This window comes from Salmo trutta, chromosome 8 (genome assembly GCF_901001165.1).
Source record: "Salmo trutta chromosome 8, fSalTru1.1, whole genome shotgun sequence".
Lineage (NCBI taxonomy): Eukaryota > Metazoa > Chordata > Actinopteri > Salmoniformes > Salmonidae > Salmo > Salmo trutta.
The window spans coordinates 10,603,172-10,622,966 of record NC_042964.1 but is presented as its reverse complement, the minus strand read 5'-3'; the positions used below and the strand labels follow the sequence as shown (position 1 = coordinate 10,622,966).

General features: G+C 48.6%; 1 protein-coding gene and 1 pseudogene across 1 annotated transcript in view; both read right to left on the bottom strand.

The window, feature by feature from the left end:
* LOC115199226 (neurexin-2-like) overlaps window positions 1-19,795 on the bottom strand; it is an 840,225-nt gene that overhangs the window by 110,229 nt on the left and 710,201 nt on the right. The window lies entirely within an intron of this gene.
* LOC115199288 (uncharacterized) lies at window positions 9,799-9,927 on the bottom strand (annotated as a pseudogene).

Genomic DNA, 19,795 nt, shown 5'->3' with positions numbered 1-19,795 from the left:
TGGAAGGGGTCCAAACGCTGGCTGAGTGCCATGACCGGGTGTTGGACATGCTGCTGGAGCAATTCAGCGGGTCGTCTGGGGGGGCAGCTTGCCACGGTGGTAACCCCACCGCCCCTCAGCAATTCGGCGGTTAGCAGTGCCGCCCCACCGGCCATTCCACCTTCCCAGGAGCCCCGGTTACCTCCTCCGGAACGGCCATATGCACAAGCCTGGAGGGATTCGTGGGAGAGATGAGGAAGGTCTTTGATGCCCCGTTCTCTGGGAGAGAAGCTGCCCGGAAGCTAATCCAGCTCCGGCAGGATGACCGCACTGTGGCCAACTATGCAGTGGATTTCTGTACGTTGGCAGCGGAGAGTGCGTGGAACCCGGAAGCACTGTTCGACATGTTCCTGCACAGCGTCTCGGAGGAGATTTTGACTCCCTCATCACTTTGACCATCCGCATCGATGGGCGATTGCGGGAACGACAGATGGAGAGGAAATTCGATTTCACTCGCACGTCCAGGCACTCCACCTCGCCTCCGAGTCATCCGGGAAGTCCCCAGCGGTCCTGTGACCGTGAGCACCCAAGATTTCCGTCACCGAGGAGAGCCGAGGCACTGTTTCCCGAGCCCATGCAACTAGGCAGGACTGGGCTGTCGCCAGCAGAATGGCAACTCCAGATCAGCACAAGGAGGTGTCTGTATTGCGAGACGTTTGGTCATGTTGTGTCCTCGTGCCTGATAAAAGACCAGGCTCACCGGTAGGAGCGAGTACTCTGGTGGGCCATATGGGGAACTTTTCTGCTTCCCTTACTCGCACCCCTTTTAATGTCATTCGGCTGTGGGGAAACCAGTCCAAATCTCTCTGGCTCCTCATTGACTCTGGGCCAATGAGAGCTTTGTGGATGCCACACTGGCTTCCGAGCTGAACATCCCCCCTCAGCCCCTCTCCATTCCCGTGGATGTTAGAGCATTCGATGGATGCTCTATAGGTCGGGTCACCCATAACACCACTCCCATCAACCTACGTGTGTCAGGGAATCACAGCGAGACCATTCAGTTCCTACTCATCAATTGCTCATCATGTCCCCCCAGATCCCCGTGGTTTTGGGATTCTTCTGGCTCCAGCGACACAACCCACTCATCAACTGGTCTACGGGTGCCATCATGGGCTGGAGTCCGCAACCCGCCCCGGGATGTCTTCTTGGGTCCTCTGAGGTGGTTCCGGATCTCTCCACCATTCCCGCGGAGTACCAGGATCCCTGGGTGGTGTTCAGCAAGTCCCGGGCCACTTCCCTTCCGCTGCACTGCCCCTATGACTGAGGGATTGACCTTCTCCATAGCACCATGCCCCCCCGTGGGCGTCTGTACTCGCTGTAGGGACCTGTAACCAAGGCTGTGAAGAAGTACATTGGGGACAACCTAGCTACTGGATTTATCCGTCCCTCTTCCTCTCCCGCTGGCGCATGATTCTTCTTTGTGGAGAAGAAGGACAAGGCCCGTGCATTTACTACCGGGGACTCAATGACATCACTGTAAAGAAACATTATCCACTACCACTAATTTCCTCGGCCTTCAAGTCGCTCCAGGGGGCCACTGTGTTCTCCAAGCTGGATTTACGTAACGCCTGCCACCTAGTGTGGATACGAGAGGGGGACGAGTGGAAGACCGCCTTCAACATGGCCAGCGGCCACTACGAATATCTGGTCATGCCCTTTGGCATCACCAATGCCCCTGCCGTGTTCCAGGCTCTGGTGAATGACATTCTCCGCGACATGCTGAACTGGTTCATCTTTGTCTACATTGGGAACATCCTCGGCTTCTTCCGCTCCCCCCAAGAACAAGTGCTCCATGTCCGGCAGTTTCTCCAGCACCTTCTGGAGATTCAGTTGTTCACTAAGGCGGAAAAGTACGAGATCCATCGCTCTACCATTCCCTTTCTGGGCTACATCATCTCTGCTGGGAGCGTCATGATGGATCCGAAGAAGGTGAAAGCGGTGGTGGACTGGCCTCAACCTACGTCCAAGGTGCAGCTACAAAGCTTCCTGGTGTTCACCAACTTTTATCGCCGCTTTATCCGGGGTTACAGCACCCTGGCCTCCCCCCTGGCTGCCCTCAGCTCTACCAAGGTTCCATTCACGTGGTCCATGGCCACGGACCGGGTGTTCCGGGACCTTAAACACTGCTTCACCGCGGCTCCGATCCTGGTTCATCCGGACCCTTCCCGTCAGTTCGTGGTGGAGGCCGACGCTTCAGATGTCGGAGTAGGGGCTGTTCTGTTCCAGCGTTCTGCCCTGGACCTTAAGCTGCTTCCCTGTGCCTTCTTCTCCCACAGCCTAACAGCCACAGAGAGGAATTACGATGTGGGGAATCAGGAGCTTCTCATGGTGAAGATGGTATTGGAGGAATGGAGGCACTGGCTCGACGGGGCGGAACATGCGTTCATTGTGTTGACCGACCACAAAAACCTGGGGTATCTCTGCACCGCCAAGCACCTCAACTCCAGGCAGGCGAGATGGGCCCTAATGTTTACCCGGTTCAACTTTTCCCCCTCCTACCAGCCGGGGTTAAAGAACGTCAAGCCGGATGCCCTGTCTCACTGCTATACCCCACGGCTACCACCCCGGAGCCCGAGACCATCCTTTCCAACTCGTGCTTGGCGACGCCACTTAGCTAGGGTATTGGGAAACAGGTCCGGGTGGTGCAGCAGTCCCAGCCAAACCCTGGGGGTTGGGGGTGCCCAGATAACCGGATGTTTGTGCCTGATGCTGTCCTGGAGTGGGCCTAATCCTCCAGGCTTGCCTTCCACCCGGCGCCCCCTGGCTTTCATGCGACAACACTTTTGGTGGCCTGCCATGGTTCCGGACTTCGCCGTCTTTGTCACTGCCTGCACGGTCTGTGCACAGAACAAGACCCCTCGACAAGCTCCTCCAACCTCTGCCCGTCCCTCATCGCCCGTGGTCTCACATCTCCCTGGACTTTGTCACAGGTCTCCCCCGTCTGTTGGCAACACCTCCATCCTGACCGTGGTGGATCGAAAACTGAAAGTAAAATTGAAAAACAACCTAGCGTGTGAACAAAACGTGTAACTAGTCAAGAAACACGAGGACAAAGTCACAGTCTGTGTGACCACCCACCAACGCTAAATTCTGTCTGGAGAAAAATATATTCTTACCCGTCAATGCTAAAATCTACCCGCATTTGGCATGTGGCTGGTGTTAACTTTCCACCCTGACCACCACTGGTGTACTTTGGCAGCCCAATGGTCTCTCTATCTCACTATGCCTCTACTATACACTGAGAGAAGCGTCAGTCAGTTAGGCAGGCCCAGGTAATAACATTGGGGGTTATGAGGAAGAAAATGGAGCGTATTTACTGGGCTTGTTGGCTCCTTTGCCCCGGCTCTGGGTCCTGTTCTATTGGGTAATGGTCTGGGTCACATGACAGGCCAGAGCCATGGCCTGTTCGCCCCTCTATCATCTGGAAGGCAAAGTCCATGCAAACGCTTCAAAGCTGGGACCGAGATACTGATAAACAGCTGACGCTTCCCTCTACTGCATCCGCATGCTCAGTCCACCGAATCACAAGCAGGTGGCCTAGAAACTGGCTGCTGGCCATTGTTCAGCAGAGTCCAGAGCATAGAGAGTGTTGGTTGCTTAGATGGTGGCAAAGTCCCCGGGTTAATCGTCACAAATGCCTCAAGAAATGTTCCTGACTGTTACTGCACCGACTGTGAGGCGAGTCTCTCTGGCTAACAACATCTGCTGAATGGCTATTCAGATCATGTAATAAAGTCATCCTCAGCATACAATGCCACATTACAGAGACAATAGTAGCATTTTCCACCATCTGTCCTTTCCTAGTCCTGCAATTGCCCATGAGGGAAGGTTTCTAAACAGCGGCTTTCAGAGAGAGAACATTGTTCATCCGCCCCTCCGTTGGTTAATAACCACGGGACTGATAGCTCGCCCTGGATATGGTCTCTGTCCCTTAGTCCTTCCATTCAACAAAAGCCATCCCGCTAAACAAACATCAATAGCCTTAAAGGTTGCTGCATTGGTGGCTAATGAAAGAAATCACATATTAGCTGATGTCTGTGTTGTCTGATTACACTCCTGCAAACAAGGCCGCGCCGCGTAATGACAGTGATTCGAACCAAAGTGCTCACTCGCTCTCCCTCCCCCCACAAGCCATACTCTCTTGAGCTGCATTCAAGCCATGGAACTCTGATAGACAGAATTAACGTTTGCCTCTTCCGACACCCCTGCCTCTGCCTGGCCTCTATACCTCCTCACCATTCTTCCTCCCCCTGTCTCTCTGCTCTTATCTCAGTAGGCGGCTGGTCACTTGTCCTTTCGGGCTCCAATGCGGATGCTAACAGTTGACCTTCCAAGACGCAAGAGACGATTGCTCAATCGTAATCCCCCGCAAGGCAATCTCTACCTGTAACCAGAGATGAATGTCTCTCGTCAGGTATCCAATCCAAGAATTCCTCTATTTTAGATCAGTCTCTGGCATCTACTGCATTTTCTTCAGACTAAAGAGTGGGTTTGGTCTGCGGTGATGCTCAGCAAGGGACATTGCTAGTATTATATCTAGCTATAACCCTTTTTTTGCTTCCTTATTAAGTGGAAGCGTCTTCACTTGGGAGTGCCTTGTGCAAATATGAGTAAAAGATAATCAAACATAACCTGCGTAGCTGTAACCAATATATTAAACGGTGCTGAAGGATTTAATACCTGGGCAAATAACGTTCTGATACGGAAAGAGCAAGGTGGATGTATATTCCCCTGCCAATCATTTCTCAATGCCGAGCACTACTTTCTTGAGATTGAAAGTCACCTTGCCAGATATTCTGGTTGCTAGGGCCATTCACCCCTTTTCAGCTCCCTCCCCCGCCTACTTCACATTGCGGTGTATGATGAATTTCCTTCTGTTTCCACTCCTCAAAAAAAAAAAAGAGCTTAGGAGAGCAGTCCTTGACAAAAATATGGCAATTTAAGATGTGCTGCACGGTTCCGTAATGGGTTTGGCAACAGAACTCCGTCACACACCGAAACACGTAAGTAGGCATATACACACGTTTGTGCGCACACACACACACAACTACTGTACACGCAGCTCAGTTTTCAAGCTACTTTTCAACACTCAGACAACTTTTTCACACTTTTTATCTCTCCCCTCCTTCTGTATCCCCCTCCATCTCTCCCCCTCCTCCTGTCTTCCCCCTCCATCTCTCCCCCTCCTCCTGCCTTCCCCCGCCATCTCTCCCCCTCCTCCTGTCTTCCCCCTCCATTTCTCCCCCTCCTCCTGTCTTCCTCCTCCTGTTTCACCCTCCATCTCTCCCCCTCCTCCTGTCTTCCCCCTCCATTTCTCCCCCTCCTCCTGTCTTCCCCCTCCCTCCTCCTGTTTCACCCTCCATCTCTCCCCCTCCTTCTGTCTCTCTGCAGAAAGCCATCCCAGCAGAGGGCTGTGCGTACTACAGGGTTGTCGTTTACTTGGCCCCCCAGACCCCAGAATGTTGGCTTTGTATCTAATGTATAACAGCATGGCCACGTAACAGCGTGGACACGGTCACTTGACAGGCCCGCTAGGCAGAGCAATCAATGACACCACTGCCTGCGCTGTCGTCAGCCCATCGCCGTACCTTTGACATGTCAGAGTTGATATCCTTCTGGCAGCTTCCCTCCACAGGGACGGCCTGTCACAGTGTCACCGCTGGCATTCCTCCCCATTAAACCGCAGCCAGACCACCATCACATCACAAAGGGCCCAAGTGTGATTAAGATCACACACGACACGCCAAACCCCCTAAAAGCCAGCTCCACCGATGACATTTGACATTCTTATTCCTTCCTCACTATGATTTTTTTTTATGAATCAGCGTTGAAGGTTAAGAGCGAGACACTTTATCCAATGGAATGTCAGTGTTGTTATCTGATGGTGTGGGGTTGACAGGTAATTACCACCCGTGCTGGGTGGGAGATAGACTGGGACGGGTGGGAGTCAGGCCCTCATACCATGATAATTAACCACCATACTGGACGGACGGACGGATGGACAGTCGTAGGGCAGACCCAGTCACCGGATGGACGGATGGACCGTCGTAGGGCAGACCCAGTCACCGGATGGACGGATGGACCGTCGTAGGGCAGACTCAGTCAGGAAGACTAATTGATACAGGGAACCATTCGAGAGAAAGGGAGAGGGAGAAGAGAAGAAAGGAAACCTTTTTTTCTTTTCTCCACAGCCTCCCCTGCCTGTGTACCGGCAGCCTACGTATCAGACATTAATCAAAGAGGAAAAGGAATTGTTTTCCCTCCGCGGCGTGGCGCAAAAAATAAACCATTGCGTCTGGGCGAGGGGGAGGTAATGTTGCGTGACACTTCATATCGCCGAGTTAGAGGTCACCTCTCGGTGGCGAAGACAGAGAGAAATCACAGTGCTTTCTCTCCCCTGCATCTCTCCGCTCCCCTCCGTTCTTCTTCTCCATCTACCTGGCCTCCTGCGACACAGAATCACGGGGGCCCTCAAACACAAACCCACAGACTCCCAGCACATAGTATACAAACATTATCAGGGAAAGCTAAATGTAAATTTAATGAACATACTAATGTACACATTTAGATACATACTGTACATTAGCTATACATTCGTTATGTGGCCTGGAACTTCAATTAGAAGCTGAGGAAGCACTTCTATGTCCACATTACCACTGCAGATGTTCGCCCAGACGTCCGCTTGTGGACATTGCTAATTCCCTGCATGCCAGAGTGTAATTATAATTGGCGCTGAGCTTTGACAGAGCATAACCAACAGTTGGGAGTAAAATGACACCATGTAATTAATGTGACTGGTGGGAAATTCTGATAAACTCTAGTCCTTTCATTTGGGGCAGGTGTATAATTTTCAAATGGGATAAACGCTTGCAATCTTTCAGCATTTAACATGGGAAATGGGTTTGGCAGGAAGGGAACACAGCTCAAATCAAATTGCGCTTAGGAAGCCATTTGAAAAGTGCACGTGAATACCGGGGTTGTGTGGCACTTATGTCTCTTATGATTGTTTAAATGGAGCGAATCACTGAGCAGGATGCATTTGTAGTCTGATCTATGCTTTTCAGCTTGTCTGAGTACTCAGCAGTGTAGTCTATTCTCAATTCATTTTTTATCAATTTTACCTGTAACCAGAGCTAAAAATGGCTACATATTTGCATGCCAATACAGTCAGAAGCCATTCTCTGATTGGATCAGGATAGTCACGCTAAATGTTTCTGGTTTCAAGGGGCCAATCAGCTCACAGTAGCCTGAAACAAAAGTTTTGATTGCAAGGTTTGTATCACCAAATTGGATGAGTACAGCTATACAGTTATAGACTTTTCATAAGAAGACTCACTTGTTTTCAAGAGTTCCTTATTTTGTTTAGCAACGGAAATTCAATTATAAGCTCTACAGTTGCACAACAGTGGCCTTACAACAACATGGATAGGATTGACTCTTGACACTTATAAGCACGAGAGCCAATCATAACTGGCTAAACTGTAGTACTGCAGTAGTACCCTTTAATCCCTTAAGTGTTGCCTGTGTACCATAATCTCTGCACCTGTGAGTGTAGTATGATAGATAGCTGGCGGGCTGGGAACTTCCCTGACTTGTCTGAGATACTACAGCAAGGGTGGGGGAGAAACTGACACAGCAAGACGGATGACTGACAGATAAGGAACGCATTTCCTCACCGGGGGGAGTTGAGATGGGGAGCTGATGACCCCCATACCCCCCCCCCCCCCCCGCAAGAGGGGCCACAAATCACCCAAACTATCAACCCCCTTGCTCGCTCACTCGCTCTCACGCTTCTCTCTTCACCAACCCCACTCTAAAAGAAGAATGGGTGGTAAAAAAACCAAGCACCACAACAAGGGAGAGATGTTAATCAAGAGGAAGACGAGGTAAAGTGCCGCAGGAAGCACCGATAAGGGCTAAAAAGGGCAATAAATCATGGCTGCTGAGTGTCGTCGGTCCCCAGACGGGGCCATGTTTCAAGGAGCCAGACAGAGGGGTAGACGTCGGCTGACAGCGTCTGAGAAATCAAGCCCAGATGGAAGCTGTTTGTTTGGGTAGTAATTAGCTGTTACGCTAGTCGCTAGCAATCCATCTCACCTGAGCTAGAAATGTAAAGGGGCAAAGCCATTCTGAAGGACCTCGGGTTTACTTATTCCTCAGACTTCCTTACCTTTCCCAGAGTACATCTTGCTCCAATAAGATATGCGTGTTAAAAGACAATTGTGAAGTACTGCATCAATCGTATCGCCAAAGAACAAGAGACTATTGATCCCCATTGTTCTAGGAGCCAATACTGGATAAGGTGGAGATAACATCATCACATCTGGACAGTAGGATCATCAGAGTTCACCGTGTTGGCCACTCGTCACCACGGCTCGATGAATATACAACAGCAATGTGCTGTGCTACTGTGGGCGGCCCCAAGCTTTTCTAAGACACCACATACAAGTTTAATAGAAAAATGCTTAGAGAGGCCCAAATTACTGTTGAGAATCACATTAAATGTGAATTTCCCAGTGTTTAGAGAAAATGTTAGATGCCCGTTTCAATTTGGGCAAAGGGGGGATCGAGGGAGAGAGAGAATAATCAGAGAAGGGAGAGAAAATAGGTATTTAGACCTCGAGCATAAACAAGCATTAACAAGTCAAGTTTTTTCATTTGCATCCTAATGATCAGTGAAGCCAGCTAGGAGGATACTGTGAGACTTGAGAGCCTCAAATGTCTGCTTCCTGATTTACTGCCACTCTGAGCCGCTTATCCCGCCAACAGACTTTGCCCATTGGCGGTCAATTCTCTTCCACCCAATAAGAGCACAGTAGTAGCACAGAGGAGGAAGAGTAGGAGGAGGAGGGCGTAAGCTTTAGAGAGGGAAGACGGAGCGATTTGCCTTACATACAGGCCATTTGATAAGCTTTTTCTTCTCCGTCTCCCCCGCTTAGATAAAGCAGACATAACGGTTATCGTCCCAGACAGATTAAAGACACGTCTCCTTTCGTAAGTATAGGAAGACGCCAGGGCACCACTGTACTATTCCCAATAGGATCCCCTTCACCCCCTGGCGCCTTAGCGGCAGGTAGCCTGGCGGGTAGGAGCGTTGGGCCAGTAACCGAAAGGTTGCTGAATCGAATCCCCGAGCTGACAAGTAAACAATCTGTCGTTCTGCTCCTGAGCAAGCCAGTTAACCCACTGTTCCCCAGGCGCCGATGACGTGGATGCCGATTATGGCAGGCCCCCACACCTCTCTGATTCAGAGGGGTTAAATGAGGAAGACACATTTCAGTTGAAGGCATTCAGTTGTACAACTGACTAGGTATCCCCCTTTCCCTTAGCATCATCATACAGCACCAATCTATTTTACAGCCTCCCAAGTTATCGCTATCACTAGTGCTGTCTGAGTGAATATTGACCCGGTCGTGCCACACTACTTCTCTATAGTAATCCTATGAGCACCTTTTAGGCTACTGTATATTGTATATCTGGTTGTGTTAAAAGCCTTAGCATCACATGTCGATACACGGTCTACACCCATGTCTGTGTTAGCAGTCAGTGTATGCTTTGGAGAAAATATTGAACCATTATTTAACTAGACAAGCAAGTTAAGAACTAATTCTTATCTACAATGACGGCCTACCCCGGCCAAACCCTAACGCAGACGACACTGAGCTAATTGTGGGCCACCCTATGGGGCTCCTGATCACAGCCCGTTGTGATACAGCCTGGAATCGAACCAGGGCCTGTAGTGACACCTCTTGCACCGAGATGCAGTCCCTTAGACCGCTGCGCCACTCGGGAGCATTTAATATGTAGTCCACCGATGGGGGACGTATCAGATATTAAATTGATAAGAAGATACTACACTTGATCTTAGCCAAAAGGCAGAGCAGCGATCTAATGCTACATTTTCAAATTGAGATGGAGATATCTCCAAGATGTCTACATGGTCAATTATGTCTGCATTATCTAGGTGTGCTTGATGGGTGAATACCATTTCCATAGCTAGGGTTTTAGACTAGCACCTTTCAGAAAGGGAAAAAATCCAAGCACTCCTCCAAGATGTATTCTCCTGATCGGTAACACGATGGAGTGGAGCTCTGAAGGAAGAGGCTGAGGCATTGTGGCCTTGAACAGTGGGTCCGAGTGGGGCTTCAGTGCTCAGAGCAGGGTCCTATGGATCCCAGGGAGTGGTGGATACAGAGCAGTTCCGCATTTAACCCAACCCCTCTGAATCAGAGAGGTGTGGGGGCCTGCCATAATCGGCATCCACGTCATCGGCGCCTGGGGATACAGAGCAGTGTGGTGGATACAGAGCAGTGTGGTGGATACAGAGCAGTGTGGTGGATACAGAGCAGTGTGTCATACTGCTCTGTATGTTAGATCAGGGTTTCCCAAACTCGATCCCTCCCCCTGGTACACGTGTTGGTTTGTCCCTAGCACTACACAACTGATTCATATAACCAACTCATCACCAACCTTTGATTATTTGAACCAAAATGGAGTTTGGGAAACACTGGGTTAGAGGATGAGCTAGACGGCCTCAAACGCACTGTACTGCCGACTTCATCTTTCTCTCTGCATCCCTCTCCCTCCCCCTCTTCCTCCCTCCTTCCCCACCTCCTACTGTGCATATCTCTCTCCTTCCTCCGCTGCCTCAATTCATCTGCCCCCCTCCCCTTCTCCTCCTCCTCTTTGTCCCTTCCTCCCTCTGATTTGAGCACAGTGTGCTGTTCTGAGCAGATGACTTGCTGGCACGTTAGTGGCAGGCGGCAGCAGCGAATGAGGGGGGTTTTCAGTGTGATGGATTCAGAGACTGTCTGTCAGTCATCAGAGCCCTGACACAGATGTCTCAGACGGAGAAGCCAGCTTCTGATGGTTTTCTTTCCACATCCCCTGTTCAGCTACAAAATGTGTTTGTGTTTGTGTGTGCGTGTGTCTCATAGACTTGCGTGTGTGTGTGTGTGTGTGTGTGTGTGTGCATGTATGTTTGTGTTGTGTGTGTGACTTTGCGTGGGCGAGGCAGCAGGGGATATAGTCTGTCTACTTCTTAGATGGCTCCATTTTCTAGGTTACATGTCTCTCTGTGGGGGTGTTTCACAGACAACTGCAGAAGGGAAATGTTGGCTAGCTGTGGCACACCAACATCAGTAGTCATATGCACTATATAGACTATATACTGTACCTATACCACATACATACAGTCATATAATTGAACTGAGAAACCTGTATCACATAAAGAATAAGATCAAAATTCCAATATCCTATCCAGCGCCATCGAGACTCACATTCCTAATAACCAGGAAGAACTAACCCAGGTGGAAATCGCTATCGGCATCCCATTCCATCCCTTGGGCACACAGTCAGTGAACTCTAGCGTAACTTAATAATATTACAACATCGAAAATACATGGATGCAATTTCCCAATGAATTGTGGGATGATGAGAAATAGTGTCTTAGTATGGGAGTAGTTAAACAACAAGCCCCAATGTTTCACATGTCAGCAGACAAGTTTTCAACAAGCACAAGTGTCACCTGTCACGTCGTCACGGTGACGTGTTTTCCAATCTCTTCTAAACTTGACTGCTGAAATGCACAACATTTTGGGACTGTGGACAAATGAAAAAAAAAAGAACATAAGATAGTTTTGAGTGGAGTTTTCCTTTAACGGCCCGCACGGCGATTAGAGCATTGAAGAGGGACAGGACAGAAAAGGAGGAGCATCACTCAGGTAACACAACATCTGTTAGGAGATGCACGGCAGAGACAACAAAGCCTTGCCCAGAAACACTGCTGCCTGGCAGAGCAGGAGGGCTAATGAACCAAGCAAGCTAACAATCATTTCTTACCAAGCATAACCAGCAAATACTCTATATCGTCATCAATCACTATTACTGTACAACAGCTGACACTACTACCAGTAAGACCAATTAAAAATGAGTATCTTTATATGTACTTTGTCATAGAGTTAAGATGAGATAAAACCCACTGATGACCTATTAGGACACCAGAATAAAATATATCAAGCAGCAGCATCTCGCCATTAGTATTTCGTACAACTCTTTCTTTCTTCATGTACTCTCTCCCTTTGTCACGTCCTGACCGGTAAAAGGGGTCATTTGTCATTGTAGTATGGTCAGGGCGTGGCAGGGGGTGTTGTTTTGGTGTGTTTTGGGGTTGGTTTGTTTCATGGGGATTTGTTCTAGTTTTCATTTTCTATGTTCATTTTCTATGTGTGGCCGAGTATGGTTTCCAATCAGAGGCAGGCGTCTTTCATTGTCTCTGATTTGAAGCCATACCAAGGACGCTTTGTATTTTCAATTGGGTTTGTGGGTGGTTGTTTTTATGAATAGTCCGTGTGCCATACGGAACTGTTGTATGTCGTTGTGTTATATTTTGTTTAAGTGTTCACCTTGTCTAAATAAAAGAAGAGCACTCAACACGCTGCGTTTTGGTCCGCTCCTTCCGACAGGTGTGACAGAACCACCCACCGACGAAGGTCCAAGCAGCGTGGAAGGGAGCAACAGGAGAGGTATCTGGAGTCCTGGACCTGGGAGGAAATCCTGGACGGGAAAGGACCCTGGAGGCGACCTGGAGAGTATCACCGCCCGCCGGAGGAGATAGAGGTAGTGAAGGCGGAGCGGCGTTACTGTGAGGAACGGCTGGAACGTCAGGAAGGAGGCTGAGAGGCAGCCCCCAAAAATATTTTTGGGTGGGGGCATACGGGTAGTTTGGCTAGGTCAGGGGGGAACCCTGACCTAACTTCCCGTGCCTTCAGGAGAGAGCCGTGGAGCAAACCGATGCCAGTCATGGAGTCAAGCACGGAGCTTGACGCGAGATTCCGGAAGGAGGTACTGGCGGAGAGGGCACGACTGAGCAGGCGGGCAGAGGGTCGAGCGATGCATTACGGGGTGATGCGCACTCTCTCTCCCATCCGCACGCACAGTCCGGTGCGGTCGTTACGGTCTCCGCAGCGTTGCCGTGCTAGAGTTGGCACTCAGCCAGGAAGGAGTGTGCCTGCTCAGCGCATCTGGCCGCCAGTGCGTCTCCTCGGTCCAGCTTACCCTGCGCCTGCTCTACGCACGGCAGCCCTGACTCTCCAGCACAGCCCAGTTCGCCCTGTGCCAGAGCTCCGCCCGTGCCGGGCTACAGTGACCATTCAGCCAGGACGGGGGCCTCTCAGCCTGGGGCCTCCAGCGATGCCTCTCAGCCCGGGGCCTCAAGCGACGCCTCTCAGCCCGGGGCCTCCAGCGACGCCTCTCAGCCCGGGGCCTCCAGCGACGCCTCCCAGTCCGGGGCCTCCAGCGACACCTCCCAGTCCGGAGCCTCCAGCGGTGGTCTGCAACCCAGAGCCTTCAGCGGTGGTCTGCAGCCCAGAGCCTTCAGCGGTGGTCTGCAGCCAAGAGCCTTCAGCGGTGGTCTGCAGCCAAGAGCCTTCAGCGGTGGTCTGCAGCCAAGAGCCTTCAGCGGTGGTCTGCAGCCAAGAGCCTTCAGTGGTGGTCTGCAGCCCAGAGTCTTCAGAACGGGAGCTACGCCCAGAGCCAGAGCCACCTCCGTAGTGGGAGGATTGGCGAAGGGGGGGTGTAGCACAGGAACCGTCGTTGACGGTGGCCACCCTCCCTTCCCTCCCTTTAGGTTCGGGGTTGTTCTTGTGTTTTTTTTTGTTTTGAGGTGCAGTTGGGGTCTGCACTTTCGGGGGGGGGGGGGGGGGGTACTGTCACGTCCTGACCAGTAAAAGGGGTCATTTATCATTGTAGTATGGTCAGGGCGTGGCAGGGGGTGTTGTTTTGGTGTGTTTTGGGGTTGGTTTGTATCATGGGGATTTGTTCTAGTTTTCATTTGCTATGTTCATTTTCTATGTGTGGCCGAGTATGGTTTCCAATCAGAGGCAGGTGTGTTTCGTTGTCTCTGATTTGAAGCCATACTTAGGCAGCCTGTTTTTTCCTTTGGGTTTGTGGGTGGTTGTTTTTACGTATAGTCCGTGTGCCTTACGGAACTGTCGTATGTCGTTGTATTATATTTTGTTTAAGTGTTCACCTTATCTAAATAAAAGAAGATGAGCACTCAACACGCTGCGTTTTGGTCCGCTCCTTCCGACAGGTGTGACACCTTTGTTCTTTTTCTGCATTGGAATGTGTCAGCCCATCTCCATAGGAATAACCAATTACATCATCCAGAGTTCAAAAAACAGCACCTCTAAGTCCGCCTCATAACCTGAACAGTAACATTTTGGACCGTGAACAAGACTAGGATTTTCTGGCTGTCTGAGCTTGTTTTGCCTGGGAACTCGTCGGCTGGATTCCTAAAAAGCTGCTCCCCTTTGGGAAGTTGATAAATATAACCACAGCTAAGCCAAACAAGGAAACAACAACACAACAACAACTGGGATTTTTACATTTTATTTCTCACCAGAAAAGCTTAAAAAACAGAATCAAACTGTGATCTAAAGGACCGAGAGGAAAGAAAGAGGGGGAAAGAAAGAAAATAGGGAAGTAAGAATAGTAGCAGTAGCTGATGAAGCGCCAGCTCCTAAACCCTACAGCCTTGGGGAAAGGGGGGGGGGCTTTTTCAAAGCAGCAGCCATGCATAATACAAGCCACTTTGCTTATTAATGGCGAGGGGTCCCAGCAGAGACACAAATCCTCAGAGCTAGGCCCAAGCCGCGGCAACTTTAATATCTAGCCGGATGCTCATTACATCACTGCGCCCTCTGAAGATCTGGCCCTTGCTTTTCAATGCCGACGCACCCGGCCCGGCGCGCTACAAAATAGAGAGGCAGCTCTATGCTCGCTCTTCTCTCACTCTGCCACCTCCCTGCACTTGGCGGTGCTGCTTTCAAGTTCCTCGCCGGGACTGCTGGGAACGGGATGAGAGGAGGACCTCACACTACAAGGCCACCATGTCCTCCACCTCCACCACTTTAAATGAATCCCCACAGAAAGACATGCATGGTGCCTACGTGGGCAGTTCACCATTGAGGAATCTACGAAGAAGACACTTTCTAGGAGGGCAGCCATTTTGACACAGCCATCCCTTCGCCATGGTGCTTTATGAAGGAAGTGTGGTACCATTACGTTCCCTATATGAATAATGAACATGGTGTAATATGTAACATTGAATCCATCCACCATTACATAAAAGACCATTCTATTTGTCATCATGGTCAACTGTCATAGAAGACCATTCTATTTGTCATCATGGTCAACTGTCATAGAAGACCATTCTATTTGTCGTCATAGTCAACTGTCATAGAAGACCATTCTATTTGTCATCATGGTCAACTGTCATAGAAGACCATTCTATTTGTCATCATGGTCAACTGTCATAGAAGACCATTCTATTTGTCATCATGGTCAACTGTCATAGAAGACCATTCTATTTGTCATCATGGTCAACTGTCATAGAAGACCATTCTATTTGTCGTCATGGTCAACTGTCATAGAAGACCATTCTATTTGTCGTCATGGTCAACTGTCATAGAAGACCATTCTATTTGTCGTCATGGTCAACTGTCATAGAAGACCATTCTATTTGTCATCATGGTCAACTGTCATAGAAGACCATTCTATTTGTCGTCATGGTCAACTGTCATAGAAGACCATTCTATTTGTCATCATGGTCAACTGTCATAAAAAACATTTTATTTGTCAACATGGTCAACTGTCATAGAAAACATTTGCATGTAGTGTGTGTCAAAATCACCTTTTCCTTCCGTCTGAAACAAGAAAACAAGGAGGCTGGTGTTCGGGGAGCCACCAAATCACCCAAAGACTGATGTACCAGTTGCAAATAATAACAATCTGAAAGTTATTTCCATTCTGTGGCGCCGCAGCGTGACATGATGAGCAGCCAGTGAACGGCAGCGGCGGGGCTGGTTGGGCAGGGCATTGATCAAAACTTTGTCTGAGAGGATCCTTAGCACCTCTACACAGCACCTTCGCTGGGCAAAGTGCTCTCTCTCTGCCTCTGCCTCTTTCACTCACTCCCCGGTTTTAATAGAAAAGCTATGAATGGGTACACCTGGCAGCAGCATTCTCTGGTCCCAGTGGGGATGTATGACACCTTATTTCCTGTCAGGCCTAATGTGAAAGAAAGAAAGACAGGGGAAATCAATTCAAACAGAGGAGCTAGCTAGGTAGATGGCTACGGGGTAGAAAGAGCTGCTTGGGTTGCTGATGAATGTCAGCCACCACAGACGTTCATATGGTCTCATAACGAGGCTCATGGAACCAATCAGCAAATGTTCCCGTTAGGGCGACATGTTACTGTCATTGCAGGTTGCATCTATGATCATGCAGCGCCTGTCTGTGGTCCTGCTGGGTACCTGACCTTACCTACAAAATAGCCTTCCGTCTGCAGCAACGAGCCACAGCTAGAAGCACAGTGAACACGGACAAACTCAGTGGGTTCACAGCAGCCTGAGGCCTAAAGCTGACAGCTATGGGAAACAAAATCACTATGAGATATACACACACATGCACTCACGCACACATACTTACACGGCATGGAGGCACAAGTACAGATGCGACGGCGCCTTCAGAAAGTATTCACACCCTTGACTTTGTCCACATTTTGTTGTGTTACAAAGTGGGATTAAAATGGATTTAATTGTATTTTTTTGCCAACGATCTACACAAAATACTCTGTCAAAGTGGAAGAAAATGTTTTTTTTTATTTTAATTAATGGAAAATAAAACACTAATATATCTTGATGAGATAAGTATTCAACCCCCTGAGTCAATACATGTTAGAATCACCTTTGGCATTGATTACAGCTGTGAATCTTTCTGGGTAGGTCTCTAAGAGCCTTACCCAGAAAGCTTTGACACCCTGGATTGTACAATATTTGGCCAATATTCTTCAAACAATTCTTCAAGCTCTGTCTAGTTGGTTGTTGATCATTGCTAGACAGTCATTTTCAAGTCTCGCTATAGATTTTCAAGACGAGTCAAAACTGTAACTAGGCCACTCAGGAACCTTCAATGTTATCTTGGTGAGCAACTCCAGGGTATATTTGGCTTTGTGTTTTAGGTTATTGTCCTGCTGAAAGGTGAATTTGTTTCCCAGTGTCTGTTGGAAAGCTGACTGAACCAAGTTTTTCTCTAGGGTTTTGACTGTGCTTAGCTCTATTCCGTTTCTTTTTATCCTAAAAAACTCCAAGCATACCCATAACATGAAGCAGCAACCAGCATGCTTGAAAATATGAAGAGTGGTACTGTGTTGGATTTGCCCCAAACATAACACTGTATTCAGGATTTTTTTTTGTTGCAGTATTACTTTAGTGCCTTATTGCAAACAGGATGTATTTTTTTGAATATATTTATTCTGTACAAGCTTCCTTCTTTTCACTGGAAAAAAGTATTTGATCCCCTGCTGATTTTGTACGTTTGCCCACTTACAAAGAAATCATCAGTCTATAATTTTAATGGTAGGTTTATTTGAACGGTGAGAGACAGAATACCAACAAAAAAATCCAGAAAAGCGCATGTCAAAAATGTTATAAAATGATTTGCATTTTAATGAGGGAAATAAGTATTTGACCCCTCTGCAAAATATGACTTAGTACCTGGTGGCAAAAACCTTGTTGGCAATCACAGAGGTCAGACGTTTCTTGTAGTTGGCCACCAGGTTTGCACACATCTCAGGAGGGATTTTGTTCCACTCCTCTTTGCAGATCTTCTCCAAGTCATTAAGGTTTCGAGGCTGACGTTTGGAAACTCGAACCTTCAGCTCCCTCCACAGATTTTCTATGGGATTAAGGTCTGGAGACTGGCTAGGCCAATCCAGGACCTTAATGTGCTTCTTCTTGAGCCACTACTTTGTTGCCTTGGCCGTGTGTTTTGGGTCATTGTCATGCTGGAATACCCATCCACGACCCATTTTCAATGCCCTGGCTGAGGGAAGGATGTTCTCACCCAAGATTCGATGGTACATGGCCCCGTCCATCGTCCCTTTGATGCGGTGAAGTTGGCCTGTCCCCTTAGCAGAAAAACACCCCCAAAGCATAATGTTTCCGGTGGAGATGGTGTTCTTGGGGTCATAGGCAGCATTCCTCCTCCTCCAACCACGGCAAGTTGAGTTGATGCCAAAGAGCTCCATTTTGGTCTCATCTGACCACAACACTTTCACCAGTTGTCCTCTGAATCATTCAGATGTTCATTGGCAAACTTCAGACGGTCATGTATATGTATTCTTGAGCAGGGGGACCTTGCGGGTGCTGCAGGATTTCAGTCCTTCACGGCGTAGTGTGTTACCAATTGTTTTCTTGGTGACTATGGTCCCAGCTACCTTGAGATCATTGACAAGATCCTCCCGTCTAGTTCTGGGCTGATTCCTCACCGTTCTCATGATCATTGCAACTCCACGAGGTGAGATCTTGCATGGCCGAGGGATATTGACAGTTCTTTTGTGTTTCTTCCATTTGCGAATAATCGCACCAAATGTTGTCACCTTCTCACCAAGCTGCTTGGCGCTGCTTGGCGAATTCCAGCCTTGCGTAGGTCTACAATCTTGTCCCTGACATCCTTGGAGAGCTCTTTGGTCTTGGCCATGGTGGAGAGTTTGGAATCTGATTGATTGATTGCTTCTGAGGACAGGTGTCTTTTTTACAGGTAACAAGCTTCCGTTAGGAGCACTCTCTTTAAGAGTGTGCTCCTAATCTCAGCTCGTTACCTGTATAAAAGACACCTGGGAGCCAGAAATCTTTCTGATTGAGAGGGGGTCAAATACTTATTTCCCTCATTAAAATGCAAATCAATGTATAACATTTTTGACATGCGTTTTTCTGGATATTTTTGCTGTTATTCTGTCTGTCACTGTTCAAAAAAACCTACCATTAAAATTATAGACTGATCTTTTCTTTATCAGTGGGCAAACGTACAAAATCAGCAGGGGATCAAATACTTTTTCCCCCCACTGTACATATACATGTAAAGTATATGTATATGTAGCAGAAAAGCTGTAAGAAAACAAAAATATATTTGTCCTCTGAAGAGGGTTGTTGGGTTAATAATAATAAATAAAAAAAATATTAAAAAGGTCAAGGGGTGTGTATACTTTCTGAAGGCTGTGTATTGAGTATCTACTGCACACCATTATACTATACAGCATGCTTGTGTGTGCCGGGCGAGCGAGTGTTGACTGCGTGGATAGTAAGGGTACTCCGGAGGACCATCTGTTTTGAGAGGGCTTGAGGTAGCACACATCCCCTGGTGTACAATAGGTGTCCTCATCAAGTGCTGCTTGAACACCCACTGCCTAATAATACACTCACAAAGGTCCACTTGGGGAAAAGCGCTCAAGCCAAATTAAAGGGTTTGGGTTGGGTACGAATGCAGATAACATGCTGTACTACTTTCAAAAGATATAGTCCGTAACACGCCAATCTCGTTGAATTGCCTCGAGTTGATGACACACGCCTGTTTACATACAGTACTTGTCAGCCTTTGAAACGGTTCGGTTTGACCCGCTTGTGTTGGCCTCTTTCACAGACACACAATCGGTAAGGTGGAGAGAGAAAAAAAAAGATTGCAAATGTCAAACCAACAAGCCTTATCTACAATGGCCAGGGTTTCGTAGGTGTCCTTTCTCCTCCTCCGCCAGTGTGTGTGTGCGTGTCTGATTGTCTCTGTGTGTATGCCTCAGCCCTGCAGAGCAATGGGGAGAATAGAATCAAGAATACTCGTCTGCCTTCTGAAAGGGAGGGCCGTACCTCTGTCCCTACGGGCTGAGCTCACTGTCCCCTCCACCTGACCTCATACCGTG